The sequence below is a fragment of the Scyliorhinus torazame genome, chromosome 13, assembly GCF_047496885.1.
Source record: "Scyliorhinus torazame isolate Kashiwa2021f chromosome 13, sScyTor2.1, whole genome shotgun sequence".
Lineage (NCBI taxonomy): Eukaryota > Metazoa > Chordata > Chondrichthyes > Carcharhiniformes > Scyliorhinidae > Scyliorhinus > Scyliorhinus torazame.
In genome coordinates, this window is record NC_092719.1 from 70090532 (window position 1) to 70117237 (window position 26706).

Sequence of the window (26706 nt, forward strand, 5' to 3'; positions counted from 1 at the left end):
CCCATAACACAGAATGTTAACTAGTTGCGATCCTTCTTAGGATTGTTGAATGACTATGGATGATTTGTTCCAAATCTGGTGACCATTTAAAGCCATTGTGTAAACTGCAGTGCCAAAACAAGAAGTGGTCGGATCGTGCAAGACAAGAAGGCATTGCACAAATCTAAAATTCTCACACATCTTTATCCAAATCAACCTCGACAGTTAGTGTGTGGTGTGGTGATGTGCATCAATGTAAATGCATGCAGGCTAGCTAGACACTAGAGGGAGCAACAAAGACATCACACACACACACACTCAACCAATAGATCAGTTAGACAGGACACAACCAATGGACATTCACGATACACACAGAGGTGACACAACCACAGGAGGGCATTACACCAACCGATATATAAAGGACACCACACGCCTGATTTGCCTCTTTCCAGTGGAGACAGTCAGTGAGTAAAGACACGGGGTTAATTTAATATCACTCCCACCACGTGGATTGTAGCAACTGGTTAGTCAGTCTGGGTAGCTATAGTAGGATTAGCAGTAGCGTCGAACCCGAGTAATAGAAGTGTAAATAGTTTAATAAATGTGTTGACGTTATCTTCACGTCCGAACCTTCCTTTGTCAAGTGCACCACAAGGAAGCCGCTTATGTTACACCGAGAACATAACAAATCATGGTACCAGCAGTGAACTGTATCAATCCATATAGCCATTCCTCAGCGTACAGTGACAACCAGCAACGATACCCAGGCAAGATGTTCGAGATCCGGGTTCTGCAGCAGCTCCAGTGCCACGGTGATCTACGTGGTGAGTATTCCGGCAAATGTTTGAAATCTTCCTGGTAGCAGCCGACCTACAAGATGGGGCCGATGCTGTAAAGACAGAGCTTCTGCTCACCATCGCCGGTGCCAGAGCAGAAGAAATCTTTTAAAAATTCAAGTTCTCCAAAGGGCAAAACAGGAGCGACTTCCAGGCAGTCCTGGACAAATTTGGCAAATACTGTGAGGAAAACACACTCCAACCAGCAAGAAAATGTAAGAGAAGCGCCAGTACTCACCACAAGGCCGAGATCCTGGGGCACAAAACAATTTTGATCAGCGGCCATCTTTCTAAAGGGACTGCACTTGCGCAGTTACGCGAGAAGCGCACAGAACGGGAAGGTCCGTTTGCGCATGCGCAATCGCAAAAACTGCCCCGGTACAGGAACAGCGATTTGCGCATGCGCAAACGCTTCCTACGCATGATGTCACATGCGTCATGACATCAGAGGCCCCAGACAACGCCCATTTAAAGGGGAAACGTCCCAAATCAAAGAAAAAATATTTTAAAGCCGTAAAACAACGTTCCTTCACCTGGAATGACAGCACAATTTCTCAAATTGAACCAGGAAATGAAATTAACCTCCGAAGAACCCTGCAACAAGCAGTTACCTACGCCCAAACCGATGATTCTGACCTTGAATACTTTGAAACCGACCTTTACATTTTCTCTGGACCTCGCGAGCCCAATGTCAGCTCCGACGCAAACAGTGATGATATGGTCCTAGAAGACAACGACTCAGACGAATCTTTCACTTTGGGAGGCTACCCCAGTACCAAATCTGAACCGCAACTAGATGTGTTGCACATTGACGACCCCGACGACGAAGTCTTCGGATTTGAGGATCTTCAGCCCAGCAGATATGACATCCCAACTCGTGAGTGCAGGATGATGCTGCGGCCTGAAACCAAGAGACAGAGAGCGGGACAAGCCCACAGAGAGCGGCATGCTGCCACACAGAGCGTGGTCCACGCACCGCTCAGGATTCCTGACTTTACGAAAGAAGACACGCAAGACTCCACACCGCAGTCCTTGCATGAACAAGAAGTGACTCCAGTGTCACAAGCCTCCACAGCGAGCTTGTGGACAGACTCCACGATAGAAGAAACGCAAGACTCCAGAGTGCAGTCCTTGCACACACAAGACGTGACTCCAGTGTCACAAGCCTCCGCAGCAAGCTCATGGACAGCCTCCACGATAGAAGCAACACAAGACTCCGACGCTCAGTCCTTGCGGGAACAAGACCATGAGGGTCTAGCAACCTCCTCTGACCAACTAGCGGCAGACGATGCAAGTCAGCCATGCTCAAGTAAACAGCAAGCAGACTATGACAGTCTACCACGCTCCAGTGCACAGCAGGACGACCATGATGGTCTATCATGCTACAGTGAAGAACAAAGCGATGATGACAGTCCAAGCCCAAATGAAGGACAACAGCAAGACAATGACAGTCCACCCACATTGTTTGCACCACCAGATGAAGACTCTGACAATTTACCCAGCCCAAGTGAACAACAAGCAGCTACAGAGGCTCTACCCACGGTATGTGAGACGAGTGACGACAGCATCCCACTTCCCATGCAAGATGTGCAAAGTGACAGACTTCAGCTAGTGTGTACAGAGGCACTCGACGATCACTGCGAGATTACTGGTGACTCTGGTGACACCATCATACTTCCACCCTCATTCGCTCGAACCTCTCCACAAGTCAATGTATTCCTGCATGTTCCGACTCCAGACGTGCAGCTTCAAGAAATCTCAGTGAACCTGCTAAGACTCCGGACGGGGAGCAACAACAAACCAACACTGACTCAGTTAAAACAGACCAGACTCCAGATGGGGAGCGACCAAACGCCGACTCTGATTCACATAAGCCGGACTTTACTGCAGAGAGGGAGTGCCGCAACCTCAGTGATGGCACGCTCAGGGTGACAGCAGATGCCACAACGACAGGAAATGGATCACTTAACAATTACACTGGGTCAGTAATAACAAACAGCGGTTACAGTCCAAGAGGAATACACCAATATTCACCACAGCAATATCCAGACATTTCTTCCACACCAGCAGTGCAGCCAATGACAGCTCATGCTGGACAAACCCAGTATTCAGGCATGCAGCAGCCAGCAGTCTATGCAGCATATTCTCGAACAAGCCAGCACTACGGATTGCCCACTAATGGAATCAAGACCGAAGGAGGACTACCGCAAGCGCAATCTGCACTACAGTCTGGATGCCTTAGTTACAGCCCAGGATTTTCTGCACCCCAGCCTGGCCAGATGGCATATTCCTATCAGATGCAAGGTTCTAGTTTCACACCATCACCAGGTATTTATGCGAGCAGCAATTCTGTTTCCAATTCGACAAGCTTCAACGGTTCTCAGCAGGATCACCCTTCCTGCACAGCATGTGGCCAGAACCAGTATGTACAGTCTTATCCAACTTCAACATATGGCACATCCATGACCTCGAATGATACTGTTGATGGTACCTCTTCAAAGTCAACACCTTAGCAGCTACAAGATGCCATCCGACAGCACCATCACAAACATCGAAAAAAGAAAGGGACTACAAATCAGACAGCGGAGTGATTTGACCACTTCTTGGTTCCTGTGGCACAGGGACGTTGATGGCGTTCATAACCAAGAGAGACATTTGACCATGATGATTGATGGTTTTTGGACTCACACAAATGATTTGGACTTATTGTTTAATCACTGTTCCCATGACTTGTATATACCTTACCTTATCTTCCTGTTCTTTGTTCAATTTTCTCAAAGTGTACAGAAAATATGTAACATATAAAAAAGGGGGGATGTGGTGATGTGCATCAATGTAAATGCATGTAGGCTGGCTAGACACTAGAGGGAGCACCAAAGACATCACACACACACACACTCAACCAATAGATCAGTTAGATAGGACACGACCGATGGACTTTCACGATACACACAGAGGTGACACAACCACAGGAAGGCATTACACCAACCCATATAGAAAGGACACCACACACATGATCTGTCTCTTTCCAGTGGAGACAGTCAGTGAGTAAAGACACAGGGTTGATTCAATATCACTCCCACCACGTGGATTGTAGCAACTGGTTAGTCAGTCTGGGTAGCTATAGTAGGATTAGCAGTAATGTCGAACCTGAGTAATAGAAGTGTAAATAGTTTAATAAACGTGTTGAAGTTATCTCCACGTCCGAACCTTCCTTTGTCAAGTGCACCACAAGGAAGCCGCTTATGTTACACCGAGAACATAACAAATCATGTGGCACATTTCCCTCTGGTGTTGGAGCAGTGGTATCCCACATCATGTCGTCGGTGAAGAGAATTCCAATGTTTTTGCGTCCAGGACATTGAACGAAGCTGAAAGGAACTTCGCAGAAATCTAAAGAGAAGCCTTGGAATTATCTTTGGAGTAAAGAGATTCCACCAATTCTTGTATGGAAGGAAGTTCACACTATTTAAAAAAATAAATTTAGAGTATCATAGAATCATAGACTTTACAGTGCAGAAGGAGGCCATTCGGCCCATCAAGTCTGCACCGGCTCTTGGAAAGAGCACCCTACCCAAGGTCCACACCTCCACCCATCCCCATAACCCAGTAACCCCACCCAACACTATGGGCAATTTTGGACACTATGGGCAATTTAGCGTGGCCAATCCACCTGACCCGCACATCTTTGGACTGTGGGAGGAAACCGGAGCACCCGGAGGAAACCCACGCACACACGGGGAGAACGTGCAGACTCCGCACAGACAGTGACCCAAGCCGTGAATCGAACCTGGGACCTTGGAGCTGTGAAGCAATTGTGCTATCCACAATGCTACCGTGCTGCCCCTAATCAGCAGCTCTTTTTCCAAACTGAGTTCCAGTGAACTCACGGGTTTCATTGTGGTCAAGCATTTCGAGATGCGCCTCAATTTACACAAATTACACTAGGGCAATTGTGGAATTGTGAGAATGAAAGAGATGGTGAGGAGCTATTTCTGGTAGCCTGGATTGGACGCCGAAAAAGAGGAGAAGGCTGGAACATGTTCTTCACGCGCGAAGATGAAAAACCTGCCACCATTAACGCCATTGCATCCTTGGGAATAGCCTGAAGAGGCTTGGCAACGGGAGCACATCAACTACGCAGGAAGTTTTGATGGCCACATGTACCTAGTCACAGTCGATGCTTATTCCAAATGGACAGAAGTCACCATAATGAAGTCAACTTCATCAGAAAAGATGATCAGGAGTTTAGAAGCCTTTATAGATTTGGACTTCCTGAGCAATTAGTGAGAGATAACCATTCATCTCTCATAAATTTGAAAATTTCTTGAAAGAGACAGTAGACAACTTTAGTAACTTGAGGAGCTCAGCGGCAGTGAAACGAGGATTTATTGAACTACATACAATACTCTGCCCACTGCAATAACTCTCTTCAATCCAGTCCCTGTTGGGACAAGCAACAACTCCGGGCCCTGCTTGGGTCGACATTTATGTGTCGCCTTTAACGAGCTCCAGCTGGGTGGCCTCCGCCCTCTACCTGGGAAGTTCTTACTCTGCGAGTCCTAAGGGGAAATCGACAATAGTTTCCCCCTGATCCTCGTGGGGGTTATGACAGCAATATATCAGGTCCTGCTACAATTGGAAGAGCAGAATGTTTCATGCAAACAGTGAAGCTCACATTAAGGGCACTCGGGGAACAATGTTCATTGACCAAATGTCTAAATCAATTCCTCCTCACATATAGGAATACTGTTCATTCAACAACAAAAATTTCTCCAGCATTACTGATGATGAAATGATAGTTACGGTTGCCAATTGACTTATTGAAACCTTCAAAGATGAAAGAAATTGTTCAAAATAAACAAGAAGGTCGGATCGAACGATGGGAAAACAAAGCAAAATATCAGGCCGGAATTTTCTGGTTGTCGGGATTCTCTTTTCCTATTGACAGCACAACCCCGCCCTTTGGATTCCCGGCAGTTTGGTGTGGCTTCAATGGGAAATCCCATTGAGAAACAGCAAGAAGAGAGAATCCCACCACCAGAGAACGATGCGCTGCCGAGAAACACTCAGCTTCTGCCAAGGACAAGAAGCTCTGGCTAGGAGCGACTCTACAAGAGAGAAATGTGTTCCTGCCACGATCATCGCACTCGTATACCATCCAGACCTGGGATGGTGTCATCTGGAGGAGGCATGTGAACCAACTGTTGGCATGGAGAACCAATCCGTCAGAACCGGCAGTGAATCTGAACTTAACTGTGCAAGGTTCTCGAGGCCTGAACCTTCGTGAAACCCAGACACCCACTGAACAGTTGAGGAAACCAACACCTCAATTTTAGACCACGCACAAAGTCAACTTCTAGTTACAATATCGACACCAGTCAAGACAAATACTGATGTCTTTCAGACAAAGTCAGAAATGCCGAGGCTGCAACTAGTGCCAGGAAGCAGATGCCTGAGGTTTGTGGCAGCCATTCAGAGAACGACGACCCCCAAACAATCTGACTTATTGATTACTGTTCTTTGATTATTGTTCAGGTTACACTTGTTTAAATTTGTTGGGGCTAATCGATTTAAAGAGGAATGAAATATTATGGGGTGGATTCTCCTTAGCCCGACGGCAAAATCGTGATCGGTATTCGGGCGGAAAATGGATTCCGATGGCGGAATCGTGGCCGCCATGTTCCGCCCCCTCCAAACCGGCGTCATTGTGACAGGAGCCACACGCCGTTTCAACACCATTGGCGGGCCATCGGTTGGCCCACCTGCGACGCTCTGCCCCCGATGAGCCGAGTATCCGACGGCGCGGGCCAGGTGCGGTCCCAAGCGTGTGGGAACCCGGCATGCTGGCTGAGGACAGTGTCTAGCGCCGCCACACTCGGCTGGTATCCATGCCACTGGCTGGGGGGGCTTTTGCTAGGGCTGGGTGGACTGGTGGGGAGTGGCCAGGGGTTGGGCTGTGGGGTCGTGGTTGGCGGGTGGGTTCGGGCATGGCTGATGCCATGTTGCATGGCTGATGCCATGTTGCATGGCGCAACCGGTGCAGGTCGTCAGCCGTGCACATGCGCAGCCCAGGACCCGGCCATTCTCCGGCCGTTTTCGGCACGGTCCGTGAGAGTTTCATTCGCCGCTGGTGCTAGCCCCTTACTGGTAACGGAATCGGTGAGGGTTTTGTGCCAATTTTCCGTCATGCAAGTTCACACATGCTCCGCTGGTGTCAACACTTAGGCTCGGGATTCTCCGACCCAGCGCCGCGTCGGAAAATCCTAGGGTGGCGCGAGAATCGCGCCCTGACACCGGCCTCCCTATTTTCCGCCGCCGTTTTTCAGACGCCGATGAGTTCGCCGCCATGCTGGTCGGGGGCCATTGACAGCAGCCGTCCCGGCACTTCTCCGGGCCCCGATGTGCCGAGTGGCTGATGAGTTTGGCCCAGTCCCGCCAGCGTGGATTACTCACCTCACACACGGCGGGACCTGGAAGGTAAGTGTATGGGGGCCGTCCTGGGGGGGCGGGGCGGGGGAGATCCGACCCCGGGGGGCCCCCACGGCAGCCTGGCCCACGATCGGGGCCTACTGATCGGCGGGCGGGCTGGTTCCGTGGGGGCCTACATTTCTCCACGCCGGGCCTTTGAAGGACTCCGCCATATTGCCCTGGGGCCGGCGCGGAGGAGGAAACTCCCGCGCATGCGAGGAAATACGCTGTCCGTTCCACACATGCGCGAGATCACGCCGACCGTTCCGCACATGCGCGGACTCGCGCGGGCCGTTCCCGTCGGCTGGAGCTCCGGGGACGTCGGCTGGAGCTCAGGTGAGAATTACTAACTTTTGGGGGCCGTTGACACCGGAGCCGTTGCCACCGGATTTCCTGCCGGCGTGGGGACATAGCCCCATTTTTAGAGAATCCCGCCCCATGTCTCCCAAGCGGAGAATCCAGTCCTATGTATTTCCATTGATTTCTGAGAAGCAGCACAGAAGCTGCACTGAGCACTGAATTATGATATATGCATGATGTCAAGGCATTACCGAAGTGACGTCACCCGAACGCTAGATTCCCAGGCAGCTGCCATGATGCTTTTGACCTGTGGCAGACCAAGCTTCTTGATCTTGTTGGACCTGTAGGTTGACTTAGAAGGTAGTGGCTTGACAACAGTGGATATCTATTGCAAACGTAACTCATGATATCCCTCAGAAACCCAACACTGAAGCCTAGCAAAGCCTATCACCAAGTGATATGTGACCAATAGGGCATTGGTGTGCTGAAGATGTGTCTCAGGTACCCGGATAGATCTAGAGGCATCCTTTAGTCTGCACCAGCCAAGGTCTCCAGCATGGTATTGTTTTCCTGTGCTTTGCACAACATGATGCAACCAGGAAGCATGATTCTATGGAAGAGCCTACAGGCAGAAAACAGGGTAGGGCCATTGGATGCCCTCCCTGAGAGTTGCCTTTGGAGGTCCAGTCAACTCTAACAGCAGGTAGCTGGCAACGATGGGGAAGCTGTGTCACCCTGAAGGCACTGGCGTTAGTTGTAGGTTGGACTTCGGAAGCGGCACGGTAGCACAGTGGTTAGCACTGCTGCCTCACACACACAGGGACCTGGGTTTGATTCCGGCCTTGGGCGACTGTGTAGAATTTATAAATTCTCCCCGTGTCTGTGTGGGTTTCCTCCGGGTGCTCTGGTTTCCTCCCACTGCCTAAAGATGTACAGGTTAGGTGGATTGGCCATGTTAAATTATCCCTTAGTGTCAAAAGTTGGACTGGGTTAGGTAGTGTGCTCTTTTGAGGATCAGTGCAGACTCAATGGGCCAAATGGCCTCCTTCTGCACTGTAGGGGTACTGGTAGCTCAGTTTCCTGAGGGGACTAGAAACACACTTTTGTTCCACAGCAACGATAAGTTATGTATTTGCTTGTTGGAACCTCTGTTTTTGGTGAAATTTCTTCCGAAGTGCTCTGGCATTTCCGGAGGAAACATTGGGATGCAATATAATAACAAGTTCTGTATTTTGGTAGCACATTTACGAATAAAATCAGGCTTCAGCAAACTGATATTTGAAGCAGGTCGATGACGAAGGAACCATGAAGTACAGGGCACAGCCAAGGAGCCAGATGGAGTCTTTCTTCCTTGAGTCACAGCTAGTAATTTACACACCCAGGGTTCTAAAAAAGACTCACCTTGTGAAACAGATTGTCAGTTAACACATTTATCTTTTACAATCCGAGGTTTCACTGATATTCAAGTCAAGTGATGAAGCAACATTCTCACTTTGCAATTATTTATGCCTTGTAGCAGCTGGTGTGGCCCTTGATGCTTTATTTGTCATGCACCTTCCACCGGCTTGCTGTATATATCATCTGACACAAGGAATCAATCTTCTACCTCTTCTCTGTCCTGCCCCGTCCCTTGTTGTTTGGGCAATCAGAGTTGGTTGCAGTAATGAACAAACTGTCCTATCTTCAGATAAAAATATCAGTAGACGTAGAGAAAAGGAAGGGATGAGGGAAACAAGCAAAGGTTTTCCTTGAGAAATTAAAGGCTTGATGCCTGAAAACTACAGGCTGTTTAGAGCTGTTAAGTTGACGTGTGCTCCCAGAACTCAAAATAACCTATGGAAGGCAATTGCACAGACTGTGAAACTCACACCACTTGGCCTATTAAAGCCTCTTGCTCATGGCAAGAAGATGTCCAACAGAGGTGCAAGGAACGCAATGAGAAAAATACACAAATGAGCCACTGCACTACTGGAGATTCTTACCAGAAGGGATGATGATATCAAAACAGGAATACAATGTTACCAACAAATCATCTGTGGTGCAAAGAGAGAACACTAACAACTCGGTGGGAGTATGCCCATTGCTGCAAGTGATGTTCTCCTCCTCATCCTGTCGTATAAATCAGAGACAACCATTTGGATAAGATATTGCTTTAAAATCCAAAAGGCCATAAATTCAAAAAACAGAGTGCAAATGGAAACAGTTCCCTTGGGCGGGATAATCCGTTTCTGCGGCTAAGTGAATCGGCACAAACCCCTCACCGTTTCCAGTACCGGTGAGGGGGTAGCGCCGCGCTGAACAAAACCCCCACGCCCCCCCCCCGCCGAAAACGGCCGGAGAATGGACGGGTTCCAGGCCGCGCACGGCTGACGGCCTGCAGCAGTACAACATTGTGCCGGCCGTACGCGGGCCCAACCCGCCATCTGCGACCCCACAGCCCACCCCTGGCCACCCCCACCAGCCATTGCAGAAGGCCCCCCGGTCAGCGGCACGGATCCCGGCCAAATGTGGCAGTGCTGGACACAGTCCACAGCCGCCACGCCGGGCCCACGATTTGTGTGAGCATATGTGTCCAGCGCTGTCGGGAACTCGCCCCAATGGGAGCGGAGCATCGCGCGTGGGCTGGCTGATGAGGCACCAACAGCATTGCGACTGTGCGCGGCGTTCATCACAGTGACACCATTTCAGAGGGGTTAAACCGGCACCGGCCCTGATTCAGGCTTCGGAATCGATTCTCCGCCCATTTGCCGTCAGGCAACGGAGAATCCTGCCCCTTGTCTTTGCCTCCTAAAGCCTCATGCAATAAAGATTGAACATCTTAGAAAAATCAAAGAATGAATTTCACTAATATTGGCCGAACTCTCCATTGCGAGTCCGCCCCGCTACCGCTGCGAGCAAGGATGTAGAATTTGGCATGCTTTTTGCTGGTGGTGGGACTCTACTCCTGCTGCTTGTCAATGGGATTTCCCATTGAACTCACTTTAACCAGCAAGAAACCACAGACAGGAGTGAGCTGCCGCTGGGACCAGAGACTCCCAATACCAGCAAACAGCCGGAGAATCCTATCCACGATTAATAAGACTCGACTTTCAAATTTAAGCAACATAAGACAGGCAGCAGAAAGGTCATATCAGATCCAGAACAAATTCACCTTTAGGACAGAAGTGATGGAGATTCTTACTTCAATGTAGTCAGAATAATAAGTATGAACACACGAGGTGATTGGGCTAGAGGGTAGAGAGTATCTATGTGCCTGGTTCTGATGATCCACAGTAATGACTGGCTTTGTTGGTACAGGAAAGTAGAATGTGAATGTTCGTGCCAAGATTCCTTCCTCAACCAATATGACAAAAAGACAGATTAATGGTTCATTAATCTTGCGGCAGCTGGTGGATCAAAAGAACTGCTGCACATGTTTACACAAGTGCCATTTGCACGAATAAAGTTGTTGTGTGAAATACTTTGAGATATTGATTCTCCGCTCCCGGGACTAAGTGTCCGCGCCATCGTGAATGCCATCGCTTTTCATGACGGCGTGAACAGGGCCTGGGCACGACCTATTCTGGCCCCCACAGGGGGCCAGCATGGCGTTGGAGCGGTTCACGCTGCTCCAGACTCCTTACGCGGCGCCAAATGAGCGCTGTGCCAACCCGCGCATGCGCAGTTGTGGCAGCTCATTCCTGCGCATGCGCAGTTGGGCCGTGCCATCCTGCGCATGCGCTGGGAACTTCTTACGTGCGCCGGCCCCTCACCCACATGGCGCCGGGGTTCTGGGGCTGGCCGCGGAAGGAGGTAGGCTCGGGGGGGGGGGGGGGGGGGTGAGAGGCCGGCCGGCCGATTGGTGGGCCCCGATCGCATGCCAGACCCCATTGGAGGCCCCCCCGGTGAAGGAGCCCCCCTCCCCCCCACAGGCCACCTCTCTAGCATTCCTGCACAGTTCCCACTGGCAGCGACCAGGGGTGAACGGCGCCGGTGGGACTGTCATTTTTTTCGCCGGCCGCTCGGCCCATTCGGGCCGGTGAATCGCCGCTCGCTGTTTGCGGCGATTCTCCGAGCAGCCCGGCACGATTCCTGCGGCGCTAGTTTCAGGTGGCGGGAGAATCGCGTGCGGGTGTCAGGACGGCGTGGCGTGACTCGTGCGGTGCCCCGGCGATTCTCCCACCTGGTGTGGAGGGGGAGAGAATACCGCCCCTCAACTTTTATCTTTCCATTGGTTCATACCAGACGCATGTGGAAATCCAATATGCATTTTCCTCATTGACACTGACATAGCCTAAAAGGTTGATCTTGTTGTTGTCACCATAAGACCAGTCTTTGCAAGGTCTAGCGGTGAGATTTCGAAGTCCCTGCGATGGGTCAACCTGTCCTGTAAATAATCCAAGGTGGTTACTCACAGCAGTGCGGACTAGCATGGGTCAATTATTGGGTAGCTTCTGATACACTGGGTTGACAGGGGTGCCAACCTCTGTTGCTAGACATGTCAGGAAAGATGTCAATCTTCCCTGCCCTGATTTTTCACCCAAAGTGAAGCAGTTGGTGGCTGGTAAAGGGGAAGCGACAAAATGTGCCGCATCCCTCACCAAATTACTGAGAAATCCATGCAAGTAAGGTTCCTTCTTTCTTAGCAAATCAGAGAGGGTGGTTAAGGTAATGAATCTGACAAAGGAAGGATTTCTAGTTGAAGCTAGGTCAAAATGGTTGAACTGGGCATTGGTCGCTGCAGCTTTACTGCCCATCGGAATGAAGATGAGGCCTGGGAAGGCTGTACCCCAAGTCTTGGACACTTACCTGGAAGTCCTGATGTGGCATAAGAGGTACCTGATGTGACGTGCTATTTGCCAAGGATTAGGGAAAGAGGGCGACCTCTCCAACTAAACAAACGGGGCTGGAAGTGGCCAAGGAAATCAGCAGCAGGAGAGTGGAGGCGGTACACCAAGAGGATCCAGGATCAATGAAGAGTGAGAAAGGTGTGCGGAATAACACTTCCCGGTGCCAATCCTCACATTGTAAATTTCCCAGGATTCTCCTGCACATCACTTCTCAGAACCACACACCTTGCAGCTCATGGAACATAGAACATAGAGCAGCACAGCACAGAACAGGCCCTTCGGCTCTCGATGTTGTGCCGAGCTTTGTCCGAAACCAAGATCAAGCTTTCCCACTCCCTGTCATTCTGGTGTGCTCCATGTGCCTATCCAATAACCGCTTGAAAGCTCCCTCTCACTTCAGACATCGCCTCACATCCCCAACTCAACAGCCAACACTCACAATCACATTCACCTTATTGTCCTCTTGCCATTACTCGCAGTAACTCACCGCATGTGATGTTCTTCCCTTCTCTCCACATAATCCATTTGTAAAACGCAAAACCCTCTACTTTCTCACTTTGTAAGAGAAACGGGCAAGTCTGCAGGGTGAGGCAGATATACGGGCATGCCCACCTGTTCCACTGGGAAGGTCTCATTCCAGGGGACTGCAGATATCAGCAATAGTGAGGAATATGCCATGCAAGATAGAACATAGAACGTTACAGCGCAGTACAGGCCCTTCGGCCCTCGATGTTGCGCCGACCTGTGAAACCACTCTAAAGCGCATCTACACCATTCCCTTATCGTCCATATGTCTATCCAATGACCATTTGAATGCCCGTAGTGTTGGCGAGTCCACTACTGTTGCAGGCAGGGCATTCCACACCCTTACTACTCTCTGAGTAGAGAACCTACCTCTGACATCTGTCTTGTATCTATCTCCCCTCAATTTAAAGCTATGTCCCCTCATGCTAGACATCACCATCCGAGGAAAAAGGCTCTCACTGTCCACCCTATCCAATCCTCTGATCATCTTGTATGCCTCAATTAAGTCACCTCTTAACCTTCTTCTCTCTAACGAAAACAGCCTCAAGTCCCTCAGCCTTTCTTCATAAGATCTTCCCTCCATACCAGGCAACATTCTGGTAAATCTCCTCTGCACCCTTTCCAATGCTTCCACATCCTTCCAAAAATGCGGCGACCAGAATTGCACGCAATACTCCAAATACGGCCGCACCAGAGTTTTGTACAGCTGCAACATGACCTCGTGGCTCCGAAACTCAATCCCTCTACCAATAAAAGCTAACACACAGTACGCCTTCTTAACAACCCTCTCAACCTGAGTGGCAACTTTCAGGGATCTGTGTACATGGACACCGAGATCTCTCTGCTCATCCACACATCTAAGAATCTTACCATTAGCCCAGTACTCTGTCTTCCTGTTATCCCTTCCAAAATGAATCACCTCACACTTTTCTGCATTAAACTCCATTTGCCACCTCTCAGCCCAACACTGCAGCTTATCTATGTCCCTCTGTAACTTGTAACATCCTTCCGCACTGTCCACAACTCCACCGACTTTAGTGTCATCTGCAAATTTACTCACCCATCCTTCTACACCCTCCTCCAGGTCATTTATAAAAATGACAAACAACAGTGGCCCCAAAGCAGATCCTTGTGGTACACCACTAGTAACTGGACTCCAGTCTCAACACTTCCCATCAACCACCACCCTTTGTCTTCTTCCAGCTAGCCAATTTCTGATCCAAACTGCTAAATCTCCCTGAATCCCATGCTTCCGTATTTTCTGCAGTAGCCTACCGTGGGGAACCTTATCAAACGCTTTACTGAAATCCATATACACCACATCAACTGCTTTACCCTCATCCACCTGTTTGGTTAACTTCTCAAAGAACTCAATAAGGTTTGTGAGGCACGGTCTACCCTTCACGAAACCGTGTTGACTATGTCTAATCAAATTATTCCTTTCCAGATGATTATACACCCTATCTCTTATAAACCTTTCCAAGATTTTGCCCACAACAGAAGTAAGGCTCACTGGTCTATAGTTACCGGGGTTGTCTTACTCCCCTTCTTGAACAAGGGGACAACATTTGCTATCCTCCAGTCTTCTGGCACTATTCCTGTAGACAAAGATGACTTAAAGATCAAAGCCAATGGCTCAGCAATCTCCTCCCTAGCTTCCCAGAGAATCCTAGGATAAATCCCATCCGGCCCAGGGGACTTATCTATTTTCACCCTTTCCAGAATTGTTAACACCTCCTCCTTATGAACCTCAAGCCCTTCTAGTCTAGTAGCCTGAATCTCAGTATCCTCCTCAACAACATTGTCTTTTTCCTGTGTGAATACTGACGAAAAATATTCATTTAGCACCTTTCCTATCTCCTCGGACTCCAAGCACAACTTCCCACTATTGTCCTTGACTGGCCCTACTCTTACCCTTGTAATTTTTTTATTCCTGACATATCTATAGAAAGCTTTAGGGTTATCCTTGATCCTACCTGCCAAAGACTCCTCATGTCCCCTCCTGGCTCTTCTTAGCTCTCTCTTTTGGTCCTTCCTAGCTAACTTGTAACTCTCGAGCGCCCTAACTGAACCTTCATGTCTCATCTTTACATAAGCCTCCTTCTTCCTCTTGACAAATGTTTTGACTGCCTTAGTAAACCACGGTTCCCTTGCTCGACCACTTCCTCCCTGCCTGACAGGTACATACTTATCAAGGACACGCAGTAGCTGTTCCTTGAACAAGCTCCACATTTCCATTGTGCCCATCCCCTGCAGTTTTCCTCTCCATCTGATGCATCCTAAGTCTTGCCTCATCGCATCATAATTGCCTTTCCCCCAGATATAACTCTTGCCCTGCGGTATATACCTATCCCTTTCCATCACTAAAGTAAGCGTAATCGAATTGTGGTCACTATCACCAAAGTGCTCACCTACCTCCAAATCTAACACCTGTCCTGGTTCATTATCCAGTACCAAATCCAATATGGCCTCGCCTCTCGTTGGCCTATCTACATACTGTGTCAGGAAACCCTCCTGCACACATTGGACAAAAACTGGCCCATCTAAAGTACTCGAACTATAGCGTTTCCAGTCAATATTTGGAAAGTTAAAGTCCCCCATAACAACTACCCTGTTACATTCGCTCCTATCCAGAATCACCTTTGCAATCCTTTCCTCTACATCTCTGGAAGTTTTCGGAGGCCTATAGAAAACCCCTAACAGGGTGACCTCTCCTTTCCTGTTTCTAACCTCAGCCCATACTACCTCAATCAACGAGTCTTCATCAAACGTCCTTTCTGCCACCGTAATACTGTCCTTGACTAACAATGCCACCCCTCCCCCTCTTTTACCACCGTCCCTGAGCTTACTGAAATATCTAAACCCTGGCACCTGCAACAACCATTCCTGTCCCTGCTCTATCCATGTCTCCGAAATGGCCACAACATCGAAGTCCCAGGTACCAACCCATGCCGCACGTTCACCCACCTTATTCCGGATGCTCCTGGCATTGAAGAAGACACACTTTAAACCACCTTCCTGCCTGCCGGTACACTCCTGCAACTTTAAAACCTTACTCATGACCTCACTACTCTCAACCTCCTGTACACTGGAGCTACAATTCAGGTTCCCAAGCCCCTGCTGAACTAGGTTAAACCCTCCCGAAGAGCATTTGCAAATTCCCCCCCCAGGATATTGGTACCTCTCTGGTCCAGGTGTAGATCATCCCATTTGTAGAGGTCCCACCGACCCCAGAATGATCCCCAATTATCCAGAAATCCGAAACCCTCCCTCCTGCCCATCCCTGTAGCCACGCGTTCAACTCCTCTCTTTCCCTATTCCTCGTCTCGCTATCACGTGGCATGGGTAACAACCCAGAGATAATAACTCTGTTTGTCCTAGATCTAAGTTTCCACCCTCGCTCCCTGAATTCCTGCCTTACATCCCTATCCCTTTTCCTACCTATGTCATTGGTACGTATGTGGACCACGACTTGGGGCTGCTCCCAGTCCCCCTTAAGGATCCCGAAAACACGATCCGAGACATCACGCACCCTGGCACCTGGGAGGCAAAACACCAACCGCGAGTCTTTCTCGTTCCCACAGAATCTCCTATCTATCCCCCTAACTATGGAGTCTCCAATGACTAATGCTCTACTCCTCTCCCCCCTTCCCTTCTGAGCAACAGGGACAAACTCTGTGCCAGAGACCTGCACCCCATGGCTTACCCCTGGTAAGTCGTTCCCCCCCAACAGTATCCAAAGCGGTATACTTGTTACTAAGGGGAATGACCATAGGGGATCCCTGTACTGACTGCTCCTCCCAGCCCCTCTCACCGTCACCCTTCTATCTTTATTCTTCGGAGTAACTACATCCCTAAAGCTTCTATCTATGACCACCTCTGCCTCCCGAATGATCCGAAGTTCATCCAGCTCCAGTTCCAGTTCCCTAACGCGGTTTCTGAGGAGCTGGAGATGGGTGCACTTCCCACAGATGAAATCAGCAGGGACACTGTCGGCGTCCCTCGCCTCAAACATTATGCAGGAGGAACATTGCACTGCCTTCCCTGCCATCCCCTCTAGATAAAAAAAGAAAAAGAAAGAAAGAGCTTACCTGTTATTCACTCCCCTTCTCAGCAAGCACTCACTCAGCAACCTCTGCGCACTGCACGATAACACCTGAGGGAAAATAAAATAAAAACTACTTACCAGTCACCAGCCAATCGCTTACCTGCAGGCTGTGGCGTCACGGTTCAACTTCTTTCTACTTCTACCTGACCTCGAGCCTTCCTCTTGATCTTTACAGTGGTTGGTTTTTTTTGGTTAGAGGAGGGGGTAGGGAGGGAAACACTGAAGAAGTGTTTCGGGTTTAAGTGTCACTTGACAACAGCTCCTCCACAAACCACTTTCAAGTTAGGGTGACCACAACGGAGGTATGCAAAGTTCCCTTGCAACAGCCAATCAGCAGCTCCGCTCTACTGCCCACTGCTGGATGGGATTACAAGATTACAACTTGTGGTTGATTACATTTCTGCTGCTGCTGATGCCCTTTAACAGCTCGTGGATGTCCTTTTTTGAGCTGCTAGATATGTTCTGAATCTATCCATTTATCACAGTAGTAGTGCCACACAACACAATGGAGGGTATCCCTAATTACAAAGATAGGACATTGTCACCACAAGGACTGCAGCTGTCACTCCCACCAATACTGTCATGAACAGATGCATCTATGTCAGAAAGGTTGGTGAGGATGAGGTCAAGTAGGTTCTTCCTTCTTGTTGGCTCGCTAAAAACCTGCTGCAGACCTGATCGGGCAGATATGTCATTCAGCACTCGACTAGTTTAATCACAAGCGGTACTATCGAGCTTGATGTTGGACATTGAAGCCCCACAAAGGGTGCACAATGTGGCTTTGCTTGACGCAATGCTTCTCCCAGGTTGTGTTCAACTTGGAGGAGTGCTGACTCATCAGCTTAGGAGGGTAATCAGCAGGATGCTACCCTGCCCATGTTTGATCAGATGCCATGTGATTTCATGGGGTCCAGAGTCAATGTTGAGGGTTCCCGGTGCAACTGTCTCCCCAATGTAAGTCACTGTCCACCACTCTGGTGGGTCTGACCTGCTCATAGGACAGGACGTTCTTAGAAATGGTGGCAGAAGAGTCTGGGATATTGGCAATATGGTATCATTCGGCGAGTAGATGTACATCAGGCTGTTGCTTGATTAGTCTGTGGGACATCTCTGCAAATTTTGGCATAAGTCCCAAACGTTAGTGAGGAGGTTGAATGGGCAGCATGGGGCTTTGTCATTTCCGGTGCCAAGGGCAATACCAGGTGGGTCTTGCAGTTTTATTCTTACTCAATTTCTCTGTGGCAGCTTAATGTGCCTGAGTCACTGGTTAAGCAATTTCAGAGGACAGTTAACCATAAACCTAGAGGGCTGGAGTCACCAGCCAGTCAGAGCAGTTAAAGATGGCAGATGTTTTTCCGTAAAGAACGTTATTGAACTGGGTGGGTTTTTACCACAATCCATTAGTTTCATGGTTACCATTACTGGAATTGCTTTTCATTCTATATTTGTTAATTAATTGAATTACAATTTCACCAGCTGTTATGGTGAGTTTGAACTTCTAAATTGTTAGTGCAGTAATTTTACCATAAAGGTACCGTTCCTCAAGAAGCCCCATCAAAACTGAAGTCTGTGGAAATCAGAGAAAGACTTTCCACTGGTTGGAATCACACCTAACACAAAGGAAGATAGTTGTGATTGTTGTAAGGCAAATCATTTCAGTGGCAGGACATCACTGCAGGAGTTCCTCTGGCTACCGTCCTAGGTCCAACTGCTTACCAATGAAAGTCATAAGCTGGGATGTTTACTGATGATTGCACAATGTTCAGTACTATTCCTGACTTCTCAGACACTGAAGCAGCGCATGTCCACATGCAGCAAGATCTGGGTAACATCCAAATTTTCGGCTGATAAGTGGTAAGTAATAGTTCTGCCACACTAGTGGCCGGTTAATGACCATCTCCAACGAGAGGGATTCTAATCACCTTTCTTTGATGTTCAGTGGAATTACCATTGCTGAATCCCCCACCATTAACATCCTGGGGTTACCATTGACCAGAAACTGAACTAGACTTGCCATATAATAATAATAATAATCTTTATTGTCACAAGTAGGCTTACATTAACACTGCAATGAAGTTACTGTGAAAAGCCCCCAGTTGCCACAGTCCGGTGCCTATTCCGGTACACAGGAGAATTCAGAATGTCCAAATTGCCTAACAACACGGGCGGGATGCTCCTACCTCCCGGGGGTGGTGCGAATCCCGACCCCGCCGCCACAACGCTGGCTGCCGTATTCTCCGGCGCCTTTTTTCGGGCGGGGTGGGATCCCCGCCACGCCGGTCGGGGGCCATTGGCAGCGGCCCCCCTGGCGATGGGCCGAGCGGCCATCCATTTTTGGCCAGTCCCGCCGGCGTGAATCACTCAACTTACGTATTGGCGGGACCTGGCAAGTAAGTCGGCGGGGCGGTCCTTGGGGGGGGCGCGGGGGGATCCGACCACAGGGGGGGCCCCCATGGTGGCCTGGCACGCGATCGGGGTCCACCGATATGCGGGTAGGCCTGTGCCGTGGGGGAACTTCTTCTATCCGCGCTGGCCCCTGTAGGACTTCGCCATGGCCTGCGCGGAGAAGAGAACCCCCCGCGCATGCGCCTAAATATGCCGGCCGGTCTGCGCATCTGCGGAACCACGCCGGCCATTCCGCGCATGCGTGAGATCACGCCGTCCCTTCGGCGCCGGCTGGAGCAGCGCCAACCCCTCCGCCGTCCACCTAGCCCCCTAGACAGGTGAGAATTCCTCGCCTTGGGGGGGCCATTGGCGCCGGAGTCGTTGGCGCCGGTTATCCCGCCAGCGTGCGGTCTTAGTCCCCAGAAGGGAGAATCCTGGCCCACGTCTTTTGGGACTTGTGGGAGGAAACCAGAGCAAACCCACGCAGACACAGGGAGAACATGCAGACTCCACACAGACAGTGACCCAAGCCGGGAATCAAACCTGGGACCCAGGAGCTGTGAAGCAACAGTGCTACCCACTGTGCTACCATGCTGCCCTATAAATACTGTGGTTAAAAGAACAAGTCAAAGGCTGGGAATTCTGCAGCGAGTGACTCTCCTCCTGACTACCAAAAACCTGTCCATGAACAAGGCACGAGTCAGGAACGTGATAGAATATTCTCCACTTGTCTTGACGAGTTCAGCTTCAATAGCACTCAAGAAACTTAAACACCATCCAGGACAATTCCAGCCTGCTTGATTGACACCTGATCCACTCCTTGAACATTTACTCGCCCCCCTCACCGTCACACTGTGACAGCAGTGTGCACTATATACAAGATGATCATAAAATAGGGGCAAGAGTGGACCATTCTGGCCCTCGAGCCTGCTCCGCCATTTAATAGGATTATAGCTGATCTGATTGTGGCCTCAACTCCCCTTTCCTGTCTGCCATCCCATTACACTTTTAGATCAAATTCTTTCCAACTCTGCCTTGAGTGTAGTTAATGATACAGTCTTCACTGCTCTCGCAGAAAACTGAACAAGCCTCTGAGAGAAGGAATTCCTCATCACCAAGTGGATTGTAGAGACTCAGCAAGCATCCTTCAGCAGTACCTCCCAAACTCACAATGCCTACTAACTGTCAGGACAAGGGCAGCTGGGGCTGAGGAACACCATCATCTGCAAATTCCTCTTCAAGCGGCTCACCATCCTTACTAGGAAATATCGGCCATTCTTCCACTGCTGGGGAGTCAAAATCCTGGAATTGCCTTCCTTACAGCGCTGTGAGTGTACCGACACCACATGGACTGCAGTGATTCAAGAAGGAAGCTCACCACCACCTTCTCGAGGATAATTGGGGATGTGCAACAAAGTTGGTCTGGCTGGTGACACCTATATTCCAAGAACAAATTTGAAAAAACACAACTTAGCCCAGTTTGATTCCACTTTTTCCCAGAGAATTATCACCGGTTAGTTAATGGACAACCAGCAAGTACTAGTTGAAGCTTTACTAGAAATGCAAAAGGTGCCTGGAGTTCCTCACAAGTGGCATGATCGGCAATGATAAAATGAGTGAGTGCGGTTCCATCATCCTCCTGATCACACTATGGACACACACTGACTCGTGGACCAACCAGTTGGCCTTGCAGAAATTCAGCCACAGTTGATTCTCTTTCCCTCTAACCCAATCGGTAAACTCTGAACCCTCGATATAAGAGCACGTGTACATATCCTGACTCCAGCCACTGTTTATCATCAGTTGTTTCTGAGTTTGGTCATGGGTTATACAATTGTAATCTGCCTGAAACATGGTGGAGCAACTATGGCAGCTTGCAATGTGCCACTCAGGTTCAACAGCTTGTGCCAGGCCTTCTCGTCACCTGCTGTTTGTGAGTGGACCACACTTGAGCTATTTTCGAATAGAGACCTATTCTGGCCACCCTTCAGTAACATGCCTTTGTAAGCTAGAGTCATGACTGTTCAACTTTTTTGCCATTTTGTCCTGTCGCGCATGGATATGTTAAAGTAGCCCTGCTTCTGCCTCGCTCAATGTTTCTGAATGATGAAGAGGAATTGTTTGAACTGAAGTCTTGCTTAACACAAGCTTAACTTGCAGTGTAATTGAAATAAGACGAGGGAAACTAGAATGCTATTTTCTCTTTCTGATTGTCTTGTTTCGGTTGGCATCCAGCCACAGTTACCAATGTTAAACACAAATTGAGATAGATGTCCCTGAGAACTTCAAATCAATGACTTAAAAGATCCCTGAACGATAATGGAGCAGGCACCGATTTTTCTCGCTAATTGGACGTTTGCTCAAGATGAGGAATAGAATGCATCAAATCTCCAGATGTGTTTGCAAAAATAAAATCTGAAAAAGGAGCTCTGCAATTATTACAGTTAGGCTGAGAACATATATAGAGATTGACCCTTACAGAACTATCAACAGATCATTACTGACGATATCAAATACATTATTGGATTCCATAGCTCACCCCCAATTTGAGAACACATATGGTATATATATTCCAAGATTTGGACATGCACTCCTTAATAACATTTATTGTCACAAGTAGGCTTACATTAACACTGCAGTGAAGTTACTGGTAAAAGCCCCTTGTCGCCACATTCCGGCGCCTGTTCAATGTCCAATTCGCCTAACAGCACATCTTTTGAGACTTGTGGGAGAAAACCGGAGCACCTGGAGGAAGTCCAAGCAGACACAGGGAGAATGTGCAGACTCCACACAGACAGTGACCCAAGCAAGAGTCGAACCAGGGACCCTGGCGCTGTGAAGCAACAGTGCTAACCACTGTGCTCCCATGATGACCCCAGTTTCCAGGTCCTTCATAAGGTTTACAAGAGACACTGGGGGCGGGATTTTCTGGCTCTTCAGATCGGCGACGAATTCCAGTCCCACCGTTGTCAACGGGATTTCCCGTTCACAGTACCCCTTGCTGCCCAGAAACCCGTGCACTGGTGTGGGACCGGCGTAGATTCCACTGCCGGGCCGCATCCCCTGCCGATAAACATGTGGCGGGGTGGTTGAAAATCAATGAAAGCAAACAGACAATCTGATGTAAGGCACAATATAAATATAAATATAAGCTGAGCTGGTGTATAAGATGGCCCAATTTTTCCGGCGCCAAGAATTATGGCCGGGATTCAGCAGGCAAAACTTAAAGTCTGCTTTTGGGCGCGTTTGGTGGGGTGTTTCTCAGCTGCTGCAGCGCCAAGAATCACCTCACTATCCAACGGCCGTTTTTTTTTACCTTGGGGAGTTTCCCCGGCTGTTGCTGAATTTAGAGTGGTTTCCTGCTGGCGAGCTGATCTCTATAATACACTGGCTCCTCACAGGGGTGGCAAGGTAGCACAGTGGTTAGCACTGCTGTCTCACAGCGCCAAGGATCCAAGTTCGATTTCTACCTCGGGTGCCAGGCTGGTAGTTTCAAAGCGTCCGGGCAGCAGGGGGTGTACCAGAGTACTGCGCTGCCCTGTCCCCAACCACCGGGGGTCTCTAATGACCTGTAAGACCCTCCCCGAGGTGCCACACCTGGCCCACATTAGTGGAGACCAGTATTAAACAGCGGCTTGATGACTGCTGTGTGTGCTGAGCCCTCCCCGGTAAGAACTGAAGGTGCTCTTCATGCAGGATGGCAGATGAGATGCTGGTGAGTAGGCTTTCAATGCTGATACCTCCTCCACTAATATTGTGTGAGATCTCTGAGCCATATGAAAGTGTGGAATTGGAGTGAGCAGAAGGTTGAGTTACCTTGGCAGTGTAGATTGGATTATTCGTCCTCTCCCGACTGTGGTGAATAATATCTGTATACACATGTACCTTTAATGCGTAGGCCCCTTTAAGACCGGGTTTGGAACTCTGGGGGACTCCGCCTACGGCTCCGCCCCCAGGGAACTGTATATAAGGTTACGTTCAGTGGGCAGCGTGCAGTGAGCACACTTCTCGGCAGCTGTCTGGTTCTCTGGTACTTAAAGCCTTTAAATTATCAATCTTCTCTCCTGAGTCGTAATTGAGGGTATCTCACCGACACTGGATGACATTTCTCTGGCGGTTGCCCACGGAGCTGACCTCCTTTGTGTCCGCCTTCCAGGCCAGTGGGGTGAGGTTAGTGGATCTCCTGGACCCATCCCTCAAACAGAGAGTCTCCCGGTTCTGGTGGATGCCACTGGTTAAAGCTTCCAGGAAGCCGTGGATAAACCTTGGTGCGCTCCTTTTGTTCCTGAGGGCCATTTCCCAAAGCTCCAACCACACAGCTAGGCTGCAGAGAGTAACATTTGTGCTCCGGTGCCATTTAAATACGGCTCGAGGAACTTTGACCCCATGAGGCGACGGTGGGCGGACAAATCAGTGCTCGTCCCACCATGTGATCAGCTCGACTATGCATAATTAACGATGTTTCAAGCAGAAGGTTAGACGCGAGAAACCGACCCATTGATCAGGGGGCAGTTTACCCCCTAATCCCACCTACCTTAGTCTGCAGAGTGGAAAATTACACCTTTAATGGGCCTTTGTATTTATCATTGCTTTGTAATAATTAAGTTTGTCTGTTACTTTGCAAGATATTGGGTTCACATGAAATGAGAAACCTGGCTCTGACTTCGCTTTCAAAGAGATGTGCTGTGTTACGTGAATCAAATCCATTACTCGGTGGAAGCATATTTTATCTGATTGAATCTTCTCCACACGCTTTATAGTGTCTGGTATATGTTATCTACCCCAACAACTATTTCACAGACAGCCAATAACACACAAGACATAATCTGATATATTTTACTGCTAACGTTTTATAACAACAAAATTCCAATGAAAGGATCTGTCTTTCTTATCTGCCGTCACCAATTTTTCTTCCTGAATGGTGCAGTAAACATTTCAGAAGAATTTTGCACGCTTTGAAGCCAACCATTTTTGGAGAATTAAATGGAACAGCCTTTCAAATTTGACCCAAACTGATGTGAGAATAGCTCCCTTTAATGGCACGTGAATTGAATTAGGTAGACCCGCTCCTGGTGATCATTAGCCTACAGTATGATATTGTATGGTGTTGTCTCACTGATTCCACTCTCTTGGATAAATTTCCATCCATAATGAAGTTAGCTGAAATGGGATAGGGTGTTCTGATCATTGCTCTTTTCTTTGCTCCATAAATTACAGTGAGATCCACTTGGAAAGGTCACTGCTAGGAATATATGAACATATGAATTAAGAGTTGAATTAGGAGTTGAAATCAGCCATGATTGAATGGTGGAGTGGACTCGATGGGCCGAATGGCCTTACTTCCGCTCCTATGTCTTATGGTCTTATGGTCTTAAGAGCCGGAGTAGGCCATTTGGCCCCTTGAACCTGCTCTGCCATTCAATAAGATCTTGGCTCATCTGATTATGGCCCCAGCTCCACATTCCGCCTACCCCCAATAACCTTTGACTCCCTTGTTAGTCAAGCATCTATCTACCGCTGCCTTAGAAACTATTCAAAGACCCTGCCCCCACCGCTCTCCGGGGGGAAAAGAGTTCCAAAGATTCACAACCCTGAGAGAGAAAACAAATCATTTTCTTCTCTGTTACAAATGGGAGCCCCTTGAGTAAAAATTGCGTCCCCTCGTTGCAATCTCTCTCACGAACAGAAACACCCTTTCAACATCCAAACACTCATTAACACAGCTCAAAGCACCATAAACAGCTGAACACATTGCCGAGGACTCATGTGAGGAGGGTGATCCTGTGATTCCCACACTTCTAAAAAATAGACCAGTCCTGAGTGAGAGTAAGGATGACAATTCTCCCGCCAGGGAGCCTTGTTGCCCACTGAAGGTATCAGATCAGGAATGAACCTTGTTGAATTATTTTCATGAGAAGGCTTTTGAGATGGAATACCAACCATCCAGGGTTGACCAAGTCTCCACAAAGTGAAGATTAATTTCAGGGGCACTGATGTCAGAAACTCTGGAGCAAACTCATTGGGCATTATTAGAAACATTGTGCGTTTCTTTCACTTTTTTTTTCAACATTTCTGTTTATTAATAATAACCATTTTGGAGATGGTCTGACAGCCAAGGACCTTGGATGTTGAAGTATTTTTGCTTTTCAACAAGTGCGTGGGAAGGTGGCAGGAGGATGAACATATTGGGCAGCCACTGGTGCAGGAATGGAGGTGGGGCCGTCGGAGCAGGTAGTCATGTGATGCAACCTCCCAAGTGTACATTCAACTAAAGTTGGCAACCCCAGTCTAATAGTATGGTGATTCTACAATTATATCATTTGAGGTCCATTGTAATAAAATGTAACATCTTTAGGAGAGTTTATGTACTTGGATTACAATCCGGAATCATTAAGCACCAAATCCACAGATCGGACACATGCTCAAATTCCTGATATATGTGTTATTCTGTACCAGGAGAGTAAATATTCCTCCTGAATTAAACACAGCACAAACAGTCCAAACTTCTTCCTCCTTATTGCGTTGCAGCACATTCTGAAATGTCATTTAACATTAATAATGTTTTCAACGAGTTCTATAAATACAAAGCAAGTTTAAACAAACATTGACGTAAGTTTTAGTTTTGGTTAGGGTTTGTGTTTTGCAGCTTCAAAGCACCATGGAGATGACGTTTCCACTACCAGGAGAACCTGAGGGCACAGTGTCAGACTGAAGGGACGATCGTTTAAAACAGAGATAAGGAGGAATTTCTTCAGCCAGGGGGTGGTGAATCTGTGGAATTCATTACTGCAGAAGGCTGTGGAGGCCAAGTCACTGAGTGTCTTTAAGACAGAGATAGATAGGTTCTTGTCTAATAAGGGGATCAGGGGTTATGAGGAGAAGGCAGGAAAGTGGGGTTGAGAAACACATCAGCCATGATTGAATGGCAGAGCAGACTTGATGTGCCGAATGACCTAATTCTGCTCCTATGTCTTCTGGTCTTATGGTCTAAGATCATCAAAAATATTCCAAAGCTGTTAGGTGCTTTTGAGCCATCTTTAGCATGGAACTGGTGGGTAAGTACTCCGAGGTCAAGTCGTCACAGTGACCTCAGTGCCAAGTTTATCAGCAAGTTGCCGTAACAGCAGGCTTTAACAGGAGATCTCCGACAGCAATATCTGAATTCTCATGTTTAATTGCACATCTGAGGGTATCAGATGTTGCTAGTAATATTACACAGTAGTAAAGGCAAGTATATATAGCGCCGCATCCAACGTTCTTTCTGAAAGCAGCA